This window comes from Hyla sarda, chromosome 1 (genome assembly GCF_029499605.1).
Source record: "Hyla sarda isolate aHylSar1 chromosome 1, aHylSar1.hap1, whole genome shotgun sequence".
Taxonomy (NCBI): domain Eukaryota; kingdom Metazoa; phylum Chordata; class Amphibia; order Anura; family Hylidae; genus Hyla; species Hyla sarda.
Genome location: NC_079189.1, coordinates 464,915,318 through 464,930,031, shown reverse-complemented (window position 1 = coordinate 464,930,031; position 14,714 = coordinate 464,915,318). Strand labels below are relative to the sequence as shown.

General features: G+C 40.0%; 1 protein-coding gene across 1 annotated transcript in view; it reads left to right on the top strand.

Annotated features, from left to right (window-relative positions):
- RILPL2 (Rab interacting lysosomal protein like 2) overlaps positions 1–14,640 on the top strand; it is a 27,922-nt gene extending 13,282 nt beyond the window's left edge. The window contains exon 6 of the mRNA XM_056535917.1: positions 14,502–14,640. The gene's annotated coding sequence lies outside the window, so the exon portion shown is untranslated. The remainder of the gene's footprint in view (positions 1–14,501) is intronic.
- The last annotated feature ends 74 nt before the right edge of the window (positions 14,641–14,714 follow it).

Here is a 14,714-nt window from a genome sequence, read left to right as displayed (position 1 = left end):
AGTCTAGTTTTATTGTAACAGGGAAAGAGAAAAAAGTGGTTTGCCTATGTTTTTATCTACTTTAAGTACACTATGTTTTATGGTTGTGTTCTGATGATGGCAAAGGATCCAGAACTTTTTTTTTAGTAAGAGAAATGATAGTCTGCATCTTTATATACATTTCTCTAAAATGCATATTTTGTATTCATTCATGAACATGCCTTTTTTCTTTACTGCCAATAAAAAGTATTTTACAGTTGTTGTTCACTTATTTTTCAGGGTGTAGTACAAGAATTGTATATGGTCAAATTCAATAATACAAAAAATATTGGATTCTGTATCATTATCATATTCTAGAAGCACAGAATATAGACTGCGAATCACGATTGTGGCACATATATGTTGGCAACTTGTCAAAATGGGATGTATGACAAATAGAAGCACAGACAGGCATGCTCCCCATTAAAGGGGTACTCTGGTGCTTACACATCTTATCCCCTATCCAAAGGATAGGGGATAAGATGCCTGATCGCGGGAGTCCCGCAGTTGGGGATGCCCGTGATCATGCACGCGGCACCCCCTTTGTAATCAGCCCCCGGAGCATGTTCGCTCCGGGTCTGATTAAGATCGACTGCAGGGTCGGCGGCGTGTGACGTCACGCTCCGCCCCTCAATGCAAGCCTACGGGAGGGGGCGTGATAGGTATTGATTACAAACGGGGTGCCGCGTGCATGATCACGGGCGTCCCCAACTGCGGGACTCCCGCAATCAGGCATCTTATCCCCTATCCTTTGCATAGGGGATAAGATGAGTAAGCATCGGAGTACCCCTTTAAAGGGGTACCCCGGTGGAAACTTTTATTTTTTTATTTATTTTTTTGTTTTAAATCAACTGGTGCCAGAAAGTTAAACAGATTTGTAAATTACTTATATTAAAAAAATCTTAATCCTTCCAGTAGTTATTAGCTGCTGAATACTACTAGAGGTGAGCAAATTTACAGTAAATTCGAATCGTCACGAACTTCTCGGCTCGGCAGTTGATGACTTATCCTGCATAAATTAGTTCAGCTTTCAGGTGCTCCCGTGGGCTGGAAAAGGTGAATACAGTCCTAGGAAAGAGTCTCCTAGGACTGTATCCACCTTTTCCAGCCCACGGAGTTTGTGACTAATCGAATTTACTGTAAATTCACTCATCTCTAAATACTACATAGGAAATTATTTTCTTTATGGAACACAGTGCTCTCTGCTGACATGACCGCAGTGCTCTCTGCTGACATCTCTGTCCATTTTAGGAACTGACCAGAGAAGCATATGTTTGCTATGTGGATTTTCTCCTACTCTGGACAGTTCTTAAAATGGACAGATATGTTATCAGAGAGCACTATGGTCATGATGTCAGCAGAGAGCTCTGTTCCAAAAAGAAAATTTCCTTTGTAGTATTCAGCAGCTAAGTAGTATTTTTTTAATAGAAATAATTTACAAATGTGTAACTTTCTTGCACCAGTTGATTTAAAAAAGTTTTCCACCGGAGTACCCCTTTAACTTAGCCTGAACTGCAAGTGAATTAAATAATAAAAATGTATACTTTTAAAGTGTGAGTTCACACTGCATTTTCTCAACTTTTTTTTTATACACTTGAAAATGAAAAAAACATAAAAGTTGTTCCATACAGCACAATCTGTTTCACGTTGACTTTTTGCATGCAGAATTAAAAAGGTATTGTAACAGAGTCAAATATGCAGTGTGAACCCTCCCCAAAGTAAATTCTATAGATATTTGAGCACTTCACTTGCCACATTAGTTAGCACTGTTGCCTGTACCGCAAACAAGGTCTTCACCAAAAGGCAAACAATACCATTCCATGTCATTGTGAAAATAAGGATCTCGCCACCCTCCCAGGATCCATACACACGAAGTATGATGCAAAGTCCAGTAGTGCCATCACAACAGTCCATAGTTCTTCATTGGGAACACTGTTGGTGGGGGATAGCATTACAAGTCATTTCAGGAGACAAAAATCTTTGTCAAAGATTGATAAATCTAGGCTCGTATATTTGCTGAAGTTATATGCATTTAGAATTACTGCCATGTATTCTAAGTTCACCAATAAGTGAAACTTGTTACGTGTTAGCTATCATGCACCACTGATCTTTAACCCCTTAAGGACATAGCCCATTTTGACCTTAAAGGGGTTATCCAGGAAAACATTTTTTTTATATATCAACTGGCTCCAGAAAGTTAAACAGATTTGTAAATTAGAGCAAAGTAGAAGAGTAGTCAGCTCACCCGGCCACCGCACGGCAATAAAATCCTCCAAGGATACGAAGAAAGCAGGTAGATGCCAGCGATTAAGAAACTTCACCTTTATTAGAACCACGTAAAATCATCGACATGGAGAGACTTCAATAAGACAAACATTTAAAATTCCAGGAATCAGCACCAAGCATGACGCGTTTCAGGTCATGTGACCTTTCATCAGATGCATGGTGGGAAGCAGAGGGGTGGGGGAATATATCCCAACCTTCTAATGGAACAGGTGAGTAAAACTTCTATCCTATGACAAGGGATTAACCCTGTCCGTTCCAAAAGTTGAGGCACCCCTCTGCTAAACATAACAGGTATAAAGTCATAAATTATTAAGCACCTATAACATAGTTATAAACTGAGTGCAAACTCATATATATGAAACCTGTATATTATTTTTAAGGAGATACGAAATGTACATTGGGAGGAAAAAAGGTTGCAAAAAACACTAATAAATAGTGAAACAATAATGTGTATAAAATATCACATGGCAACCTAAAACTAGTAATGAAGGATGACGTCTGATTTTAAATTTAACCCATGTGGTCATTACGTAATGATTTGATGCGGTCTCCACCTCTGTCATGTGAACAAATTATTTCGATACCCGAGAACGAAAAATGAGCTACATTGCCATCATGGACATTTTTAAAGTGTTTAGAAACATTCGATGCGTTAGTGTAAGAACTGCTGCCAATGGCTCTAAGATGTTCTTGGATGCGTTTTTTCAAGGTTCTTTTAGTGCTGCCGATATAAGAGACATTACAGCTATTACAATCTATTTTATAAATTACGTGAGTGGATTCGCAATTAATAAATTGTTTAATCAGTACAGAATTCGAATCAGGAATTGAAATCGTAGAAGTCTTGGCAGCATGTACACACACAACGCATCTAGATAAACCGCATTTGAAAAACCCATTTGTTTTAATCCATGAACGAGAACTAACAGCAGAAGCAAGTGGCAAGGCACTCGGAGATAAAAGATTACCTAAATTAGGGGCCCATCTGCTCGAAAAATATATGCCATTTTTTAAATATTTATTAAGGATGGTATCCTGACATAAAATGGGTAAAAATGTATTAATAATAGATTTAATACTGTTAAATTCTAGACTGTAAGTAGTTGTAAAGGTGGGCTTCGATACCATATTCGAAAATGTTGATAAGGTTTTGGTGTGAGAAGACTATCTCTAGATTTTTGTAAAACTTTCCGTTTGGCTCTGTTCAGACATCAGGGCTGGTAACCTCTCTGACCCAAACGATGAAAAATATTATCCGATTCAATTAGAAAGGATTCGTCTGTGGAACAATTTCTGCGAGCACGAGTCAGCTCTCCCACAGGAACGGCTAAAACCGTATGTTTTGGGTGGCATGACTCTGCGCGCAGAATGGTGTTGCCTGCAGTCGATTTTCTGTATGTGGAAGTGTGAACACGTCCCTGTCTGCTGTCAAGTAAAATATCCAAAAATGGAGTGACGGATCTGTGCCAAGTTGATGTAAAAAATAAATTATGAGGGTTATTGTTAACATAGTCAACAAAACAGGAAGCATTATGCTCTGAGGACGACCAAATTATGATGACATCGTCAACGTATCTTCCGTACCAAACAATGTTGGAAAAGAAGGGGTTGCTATCTGAAAATATATATTGCATCTCCCACCAGTGGACAAAGATATTTGCCACTGAAGGGGAGGATTTAGCCCCCATTGAGGCACCAGTCCTCTGAACATAATACTGATCCTGAAATTTGAAAAAATTATTAGTTAATATATAATTCAACGCCTCAAGAACAAACTGACAGGTCCTCACTATAAGTGGAAAAATTGTAAATGATATCCGACACTGCTCGAAGAGAAAGTGAATGAGGGAGGGAAGAATACAGGGATTCGATGTCCATAGTAAGCCACGAATAAGAAGTATGCCATTCAATTTGATTCATTATCGAAAGTAAGTGTTGGAAATCTTTAATGTGGCTTGGACACATAGAGACAAGAGGTTGGAGAAGTGAGTCTACCCATTCGCAAAGGGGTTCATTAAGGGAACCAATACCCGCCACTATGGGTCTCATAGAAGGCGGGAATTGGCCCTTATGAATCTTCGGTAAAGAATGAAATATTGGAGTAATAGGATTAGAAACCCATATGTAATCAAACTCTTTTTGTGATAGTACCCCTAATGATAAACCATATCTAAGTAGCGATTCCAATTTAGAAGAAAACAAAGTGGTGGGATTATATGTGATTGGTGTATATGTGACCTCATCATTTAAAATGCGCTTATTAAGCATACAATAAAGATCAACATCCATACATATAACAGCCCCCCCCCCCCCCCTTGTCAGCTGATCGAATAACCCAATTTTTATTATCTCTCAAATCCTTAAGAGCAATTCTTTCGGATTTGGATAAATTGTTGGCTCTTGGTCCTATACTGGAACGTTTAAGTTCAACTAACTCTTTCATGACCATGTCTTGAAAGGTGTCCATGTAAGGACCCCTAGAGCCAACCGGATAAAATTCAGGATTTTTAATTTTGAAGGACGGTGAGGTGGACACAGTAGTCACATGTCGCTGTGTCTCAAAATCCAATGACAATAGGTCACAAAACACATTTTGGCCATGGAAGGAAGAAAAATTATTAAGACACACGTGTTGCCGTGGAAACCTCGCTAGACAATGAAACTGGATTTGATTCAACAGAGTCCACAATATCAAAATGTTTTTTCAAAGTTCTGACAAATTTGTTAATGTCCAAGATAGTATTAAATACGTTAAAGTGGGTAGATGGTGAGAAGCCCAGTCCTTTAGCCAAAACAGAAAGATGCGAGGAAGTAAAAGTTAGTGGAGACAAAACAATCACATCCAGATTTTGGCTTACTTGTGACGTTTCTTGAACTCTCTGGTGGACCTTCTTGGATTTATGTTTGCGGCCCCCCCTCCGCCTGCGTTTTTTGATCTTTTAGAATCATTGGTGTAGCCACTTAAATTAGAGACAGGACGATCGTCTGAAGCTGTAAAATCTGAAGCATCGGATTGTGAATCGGAAGCCTCCGATTCCGCTGAACTAAAGGTAACCCGTTGGTTTCTAGGATGGTATCTCTTGTGATGATAACCGGGTTTATCACCTTTTTTCAAGATAGAACGAGATGGGAGGAACTTATCCCAGGCTCCCCAGGCGTAAACTTTATTCAACTGGTGATCATGTAAGTCCCTTTGAAATTGGCTTTTCTTGGTTTCCTTAATGATTTGTTCGAGATTCGCTATATTTTGTTTTAATTTAGAGTCATGTTCAGACAACAGGGTGGTACCAGCATGCGGCAAAAGAAAGTCCTGCGTTTTCTTTATGTCCAATTTCACTTGCACAAGTGATTCCTTTTGGGATAAAACCAGGACGTTGATCAATTTAGCAGAGCATTCACTCAGAGCGTCATTCCACATTGTTTGATGTTCCTCCTTTATACTGATGGTGGGAATTTTTTCTAGACATAAGCCTCGAGGAATGAAGCCCTTGGATAGATACGTCTCCATAGAAGTGACCTCCCACCACAATGTGGTCTCCTTGACCAGTAGCTTTTCCAAGGAATATAAGTGCATTTTCAACTGTATATCATGTGAAGCTCGATCCATGTCGAATATTTCCAATGCTGCATCGCAGCGTTCAATGCGGTTATCAACGTCCTTTAGGAGAAGTAACCCCTCTTCCATGATCGGGACCGGGGCACCGGTTTCCATTTGAGAGGACATGTGAACCGGGAGCACGACCAGTGTGAGGAACACTCAAGGCAATGGAGCAAAGTAGAAGAGTAGTCAGCTCACCACACGGCAATAAATTTTTTCGAGCAGACGGGCCCCTAATTTAGGTAATCTTTTATCTCCGAGTGCCTTGCCACTTGCCTCTGCTGTTAGTTCTCGTTCAAGGTTTAAAACAAATGGGTTTTTCAAATGCGGTTTATCTAGATGCGTTGTGTGTGTACATGCAGCCAAGACTTCTACGATTTCAATTCCTGATTCGAATTCTGTACAGATTAAACAATTTATTAATTGCGAATCCACTCACGTAATTCATAAAATAGATTGTAATTGTAATGTCTCTTATATCGGCAGCACTAAAAGAACCTTGAAAAAACGCATCCAAGAACATCTTAGAGCCAATGGCAGCAGTTCTTACACTAACGCATCGAACGTTTTAAACACTTTAAAAATGTCCATGATGGCAATGTAGCTCATTTTTCGTTCTCGGGTATCGAAATAATTCGTTCACATGACAGAGGTGGAGACCGCATCAAATCATTACGTAATAGGGAAATCTTTTGGATTTACTCCTTACGTACATTTCAACCACATGGGTTAAATTTAAAATCAGACGTCATCCTTCATTACTAGTTTTAGGTTGCCATGTGATATTTTATACACATTATTGTTTCACTATTTATTAGTGTTTTTTGCAACCTTTTTTCCTCCCAATGTACATTTTGTGTCTCAAAAAGAATATACAGGTTTCATATATATGAGTTTGCACTCAGTTTATAACTATGTTATAGGTGCTTAATAATTTATGACTTTATACCTGTTATGTTTAGCAGAGGGGTGCCTCAACTTTTGGAACGGACAGGGTTAATCCCTTGTCATAGGATAGAAGTTTTACTCACCTGTTCCATTAGAAGGTTGGGATATATTCCCCCACCCCTCTGCTTCCCACCATGCATCTGATGAAAGGTCACATGACCTGAAACGCATCATGCTTGGCGCTGATTCCTGGAATTTTAAATGTTTGTCTTATTGAAGTCTCTCCATGTCGATGATTTTACATGGTTCTAATAAAGGTGAAGTTTCTTAATCGCTGGCATCTACCTGCTTTCTTCGTAGATTTGTAAATTACTTCTATCAAAAAATCTTAATCCTTACAGTACTTATGAGCTGCTGAAGTTGAGTTCTTTTCTGTGTAAGTGCTCTCTGATGACACCTGTCTCGGGAACTGTCCAGAGTAGAAGCAAATCCCCATAGCAAACCTCTTCTACTTTGTGCAGTTCCCCAAGACAAGCAGAGATGTCAGAGAGCACTGTTGCCAGACAGAAAAGAACAACTCAACTTCAGCAGGTGATAATTATTGAAAGGAGTAAGATTTTTTTTATAGAAGTAATTTACAAATCTGTTTAACTTTCTGGAACCAGTTAATATAATTAAAAAAAATTTTTTTTCCCTGGAATACCCCTTGAACCCCTTAAGGACCCAGCCCTATTTCACCTTAAGGACCCGGCCATTTTTTGCACATCTGACCACTGTCACTTTAAGCATTAATAACGCTTAGATGCTTTTACTTTTCATTCTGATTCAGAGACTTTTTTTCGTGACATATTCTACTTTATGATAGTGGTAAAATTTAATCGATACTTGCATCATTTCTTGGTGAAAAATTCCAAAATTTGATGAAAAAATTGAAAATTTAGCATTTTTTTTTTAACTTTGAAGCTCTCTGCTTATAAGGAAAATGGATATTCCAAATAAATTATACATTGATTCACATATACAATATGTCTACTTTATGTTTGCATCATAAAATTGACATGTTTTTACTTCTGGAAGACATCAGAGGGCTTCAAAGTTCAGCAGCAATTTTCCAATTTTTCACAAAATTTTCTAAATCTGAATTTTTCAGGGACCAGTTCTGTTTTGAAGTGGATTTGAAGGGCCTTCATATTAGAAATACCCCACAAATGACCCCATTATAAAAACTGCACACCTCAAAGTATTCAAAATGACATTCAGTAAATGTGTTAACCCTTTAGGTTTTTCACAGGAATAGCAGCAAAGGGAAGGAGAAAATTCAAAATCTTCATTTTTTACACTAGCATGTTCTTGTAGACCCTGTTTTTAAATTTTTACAAGGGGTAAAAGGAGAGAAATCGCCCTAAAATTTGTAACCCAATTTATCACGAGTAAGGATATCTCATATGTGTATGTCAAGTGCTCTGTGGGTGCACTAGAGGGATCAGAAGGGAAGGAGCGACAATGGGATTTTGGAGAGTGAGTTTTTCTGAAATGGTTTTTGGGGGACATGTCACATTTAGAAAGCCCCTATGGTGCCAGAACAAAAAAAAAAATTAAAAAAAATAAAAATAAATAAACACATGGCATACTATTTTGGAAACTATACCCCTCAGGGAACATAACAAGGGGTCCAGTGAGCCTTAACACCCCACAGGTGTTTGACGACATTTCGTAAAATTTGGATGTGTAAAAAAAAAATTCCCAAAATTTTACATTTTCACAAGGGCCCCCAAAATTTGTAACCACATAGTATGGAATACTTTACATCCACACATGTGGGGAGATTTATCAAAACCTGTGTAGAGGAAGAGTGGTGCAGTTACCCACAGCAACCAATCAGATCACTTCTTTCAATTCTCAGAGGCCTCTTTAAAAAAGAAAGAAGCGAGCTGATTGGTTGCTATGGGTAACTGCACCACTTTTCCCTCTACACAGGTTTTGATAAATCTCCCAACGTGTGGATGTAAAGTGCTCTGCTGGCGCACTACAGGGCTCAGAAGAGGAGCGCCATTGAGCTTTTGGTTGGAATAGAAGTTGGGGGCCTTGTGCATTTACAAAGCCCCCTGTGGTGCCAGAACAGTGGACCCCACACGTGACCCCATTTTGGAAACTACACCCCTCACAGAGTTTAATAAGGGGTGCAGTGAGTGAGTATTTACACCCCACTGGCATTTGTCAGGTCTTTGGAACAGTGGGTTGAGCAAATAAAAAATAAAATTTTTCATTTTCATGGACCACTGTTCCAAAAATCTGTCAGACACCTGTGGGGTGTAAATGCTCACTGTACCCCTTATTACATTACTTGAGGTGTGTAGTTTCCAAAATGGGGTCACGTGTGGGTGTTTTATTTTTTAGCATTTATGTCAAAACCTCTGGTACAGTCAGTCACCCCTGTGCAAATACCTAATTTAGGCCTCAAATGTACATGGTGCTCTCTCACTCCTGAGCCATGTTGTCCGCCCTCAGAGCAATTTACGTCCTCATATGGGGTATTTCCGTACTCGGGAGAATTATTTATTTATTTTTTTTTAAACAAACATGCTGAAGTAGCCCCAATTTTTTCATTTTCAGAAGTGGTAAATTTCTTCCAAGTACAGAAATACCCCATATGTGGCCCTAAACTGTCGCCTTGAAGTACTACAGGACTCCGGAGTGAGTGTGCCATGCACATTTGAGGCCTAAATTAGTGATTTGCATAAGGGCAGCTGAGGCTGTTTTCAGACGGTGGAATGTACGCACAGAAAATTTCCGTTCGGAAATTCCACCGACTGCAGGGCGTTGGCAGAACATGCTGGCGCTATGAGTGCTGGGAAGTGCCCTGTTTCAGATGGCAATGCATGGGCCACAAAAATTTGTTTGAGCCATCAAATTGAAAAACATTTTTTAAGTTCATATCAGTGAGGACTGTGGGGTCACTTTGCATTCCTGGGCGGCCAACAAACCATGAAATCAGTGGCTCATAACCATCTGGACTGGGGTCCAGGCAGAGTCATCTATATGGGGAGACAGGGAATTATTTAGGGGACAGGGTAACTAGTATGGGGGACCACTGCTGGCATTGCCCTGCGGCGCCGCCTTCTTGGGGCTCATCAACACTTGATGATGGTGAGGGGGAGGAGGAAGAAATGTGAGGTCTTTTGACTCTCCCTCATTAGCGGTCTCTGTGATGGAGGCAAGCAAATGGCGTACGACTCCCACACGAAACACCTTTGGTGTATTTATATTTTAGGGGAGGTGGTGTGTGTGTAAATGTAGTGTTTTCACTTTATTTCAATATGTAGTGTAGGTGTATTTTTTTTTATGTTTACTGTGGGCTTGTTTTGCAGTGCAGGTTTAGTTTTTGCACTTTTTGGGGAGCTTTTGCGGTCCGTGCCACCAGCGACTGTTCTGCTCTGTGTAGCTGGACCGCAAACTCTCCCCCCCCCCAAAAAAAAAATCCCTGTACCCCAAAAACAATTCACTGATCAGCAATCAGTGCAGTCTGCACACAGGGTACGGCCCGGCCACACAGCGCAGAACAGTCGCTGGTGGCAAGGACTGCATATGCCCCCCCCCCAAAAAAAAGTGCAAGGAAAACAAAAACACTGCACCCCATCAAAAGCTAGGGGCAGGCAGCAGACCAGTGGTCACTAAAGTGTGGCCCTCCAGATGTTGTAAAACTGCAACTCCCAGCATGCCCAGACAGAAGTTGGCTGTCTGGGAGTTGTAGTTTTGCAACATATGGATGGCCACAGTTTAAAGACCACTACATAGTGGTCTCCAACTGTGGTCTTCCAGATGTTGCAAAACTACAACTCCCAGCATGCCCACACTATCGGGGCATGCTGGGAGTTGTTGTGTTGCAACTACTAGAAGGCGAGGACTCACCCGCTCCATCAGTGCTGCCGCAACCGGGACTTCCACGCACCTACCGATTCGGCGCCCGCCCGCTGATCTTGTACACTCGATCACTGCGCAGGATAATCAGATTGGGTCCCAGGTGGAAGTGGTCATCTGACGGACACACCGGGAGTCCAACTGATAAACCAGTGCAGCGCCACGGGAGTGTATTTTTTATGAATGCCATATAATTATTAATATAATAATATAATATAATTATAATAATTATAATATATACACACACACACACACACACACACACACACACACACACACACAGTAACCCCCCGACATGCGATGGCCCCCCATCGCATTAACTGCTATCCGACAGCGCAAAATGCTTAAGCTGTCGTCGATAGTTTAAGCATCCCGGACAGGTTCACTTACCTATCCCCGCTGCTCCGGGGTCAACCTCGTGATCCTTCGGAATCTTCTGCATCTTCTCCGGGGTCCGGGCCTCGCTTTCCAGCGTAGTTATTACGTCACTGCGCACGCCGACGTAATAACGTCACCAGAAAGCGAGGCCTGGACATCGGAGAAGATGCAGAAGAAGCTGGAGGATCCCGAAGACGACGCCGGAGCCCCTGGGACAGCATCGGGAGCAGTGAGGACGCGGTCCGGAGCGGCGGGGACAGGCAAGTACTAAATGTACTTTTTACATTGCACGAATCCCTCAACATACGATGGATTCGACAAACGATGGGTCGTTTGGAACGAATTACCATCGTATGTTGAGGGACCACTGTATATATAGAACGCGGGAAGGTATGTCATCTCCCGTGTATATATACGGCATTCTACGGGAAGGGGTTAAATGGATACATAGAGGTTGCATTAAGCAGTTTTGAGGTGAGGACATTTGAAGAACGGGAGTACCCCAAATATAAGTTAGAAAAGGAAGCTGGCACTGTCTTGAATGAAATGCTGTCATGGAAAGCAAATCATTTTTTCCTTACCCACCTATAATTGCTTTGTCAAGTAATATTGGGGTACCTGAGAATATATGGCCTTCTAGAGTACATTGGCTAGTCAGTCTGCAGTTTTGTTTTTTTTAACTAATCCTTGATGTGTAGTTTATCATGTAGAAGCTGCTTCCAATAGCACAGAAAACCTATGATAACAGGCAAAAGTAGCTTTTTTGTCTATTGAGATATATAAAAAAAAGTTTTCTATATTTGCTTGTACAATTGATCTATGCAAAGTTTGTTCATGAGACCAAGCCTATTTAAAATGTACCTGTCGTCAACAAAAACTTTATATAATGTAGATAATACAATATGTATATTTGTAATATAAATTGCTTAAAAAATGTGTATATTTATGGGTGAAAAAATGCTGTCCCTGCAGCTATTCCCTGTGAGGAGTCCAAATACAGAAAGTGAGGGCAGAACAAGCAGGGCTCTGTGCAGGCTCCTGCATGTCAACCATCCTCATGTGTGAGCCCATAGCATGTCACAGCCTCATTGTACAGAGCTCTGCTTGCCCACACTCACTTCCTGTTTTTGGACTCCTCACAGACAATTGCTGCGCAGAGAAAAAAAAATAAAAAATACATATTTTGTAACCAATGTATATTACAAATATTCATATAATGGTATTATCTACATTATATAAAATTTTTGTTGTTGATGCCAGGAACACTTTTAGGAACAGTTTACAGTATTATCCTGAACAGGCAGCATGACAGATAACCTTCCTTATTACAATGGTCATTTAGGTTTACTCAAACTTTGAACAGGGGGGGGGCTCTGAGTCACGGGGGCCTAGTTAACTGCAGTTTCTCCACACCCCACTGCACTTGATTGCTAGATCTCTGTATATACAACTAGGGACCTGTCAAGCCCAGCGGGAAGGAGAGAAGCTGACTGGACCACCATAGTGACTTACAGCCTCATTCCCAGAGGGTACAATAAAGATTTACTTTGAACTGCTAGATTTGCAGTAAGGGAGCCTACTTTATGTCCTGTGATTTTAGCAGTATGACGCTAATGACAGGTTCCCATTAATAGCACATCTACGGTGTATAATAAGCAAGCTATGTAGCCATTTACTTCCAAGCACAAAATCTGTAATGCCAGGGAAACTCCTACATAATTGAGTGTGACAACAAGAATCGTTTTTTTATCAATAAATATTTATTTCACAGAATCCTCTTTTCGATGATATATAAAAAATGTCTTTACAATGTCATATTTTACATTCACTGCAATAAAAAAAAAAAAAAAAAATCTCACTATAGCAATCTGGACTACAACAACAGCCTGTATAACATCCTGCAACACATTTTATAATCTAACTGCCCTATGGCTTGTGCACACAGCAATATTACACCCATAGAAATCTATAGGCCCATAACATACCTCTATATACACTCAATTTCATAGAGAAGTTTCTCATGGAGTCAGATAGGACCTGTAAGAATATTACTTCATTGCCATGCACCATTTCGGAGATATTACTCAGAGCATTGCTTTTAGGGGATAATATTGCTGTATGAAAACTGCGTACGTGGAGAGCCTGTTCTTCACAGTACTGAGCTGTACACATCCAGTGTAGGTTCCAACAAGTTCCTTGCACTGGGAACATTTCTGGCCAACCACAATATGCTATTTGCCGTCTTTTAAAAGTTTACACTAAAAAAGGTGCTATTTTTCACCACTTCTGCTATTTAAAGGGGTACTCCGGTGAAATTTTTTTTTTTTTTTTTTTTTTTTATGAACTGGTGCCAGAAAGTTAAAATGATTTGTAAATTACTTCTATTAAAAAATCTTAATCCTTCCTGTACTTATTAGCTGCTGAATACTACAGATAAAATTATTTTCTTTTTGAAACAGCTGTCTGCCGACATCATGAGCACAGTGCTCTCTGCTGACATCTCTGTCCATTTTAGGAACTGTCCAGAACATCATATGTTTGCTATGTGGATTTCCTTTTACTTTGGACAGTTCCTAAAATGGACAGAGATGTCAGCAGAGAGCACTGTGCTCGTGATGTCAGCAGACAGCTCTGTGTTTCAAATGGAAAAGAATTTCCACTGTAGTATTCAGCAGCTAATAAGTACAGGAAGAATTAAGATTTTTTTAATAGAAGTAATTTACAAATATGTTTAACTTTCTGGCACTAGTTGATTAAAAAAAAAAAAAAAAAAAAAAAAAAAAAAAGTTTTTCACCAGAGTACCCCTTTAAGCGCCAACAAAAGCACCAGAGTCTAAGATAACAGGTGGCAAACGTCACGTCCCATAGAACTGTGACTATGGCACAATACTAAACAGTTGGTTAAAGCTATTCACATTTGTTTAAAAATGGCTTCCTGTGGCTAGCACACAGAGGATTCAAGATGTAGAACAACGTACAGTGTATCTAGATAGCAGGGGACGATTTCCTCTGCACAGGTTTTGCTAAAAGTTGACTAGTTGCCCGTAGCAACCAGATTACTTCAATGTTAAAAATGCATCTGAAAAAAATGGAAGCATCAATCTGGTTGCTATGGGAAACTGGTCAACGTTTCTTCTACAACTGTGTAGATGCAAATGCATAAAGATAACATTCATCACAAGTTGTGTCAGAATTGTATGCCTTCAACTTTAGACATGATTTCTCCAACAAATACAGCGTATACCTCGTATATATACACACAACACAAGTAGGGCGAGAAAAACTATTTATAAATCTACAGTTAAATGGTCTTGAGCAGAAGAGACTATTGCTTCATTTATATACACGATAGAGTGCTACGTGCCATAGCCCTATTTTTTTTTTCAGATAATGATTTTTTATTTTTTATTTATAGGAACAATGTGCATTCCACCAAAAAATACCCTAGAGCATTGCAACATCTGGAGGTCCGCAGGTTGAAGACCACTGCTCTAGAGGAACATTGTTAGTACATAGGCCAGTATTGTATAAAGGATGCATATCAATAAACTGCATGCTTAGGAAGCACATGCTCTCCTCTATTCAAAACACAGTAAAACTATTCTTAGTCTCTAAGAATACCTGCATT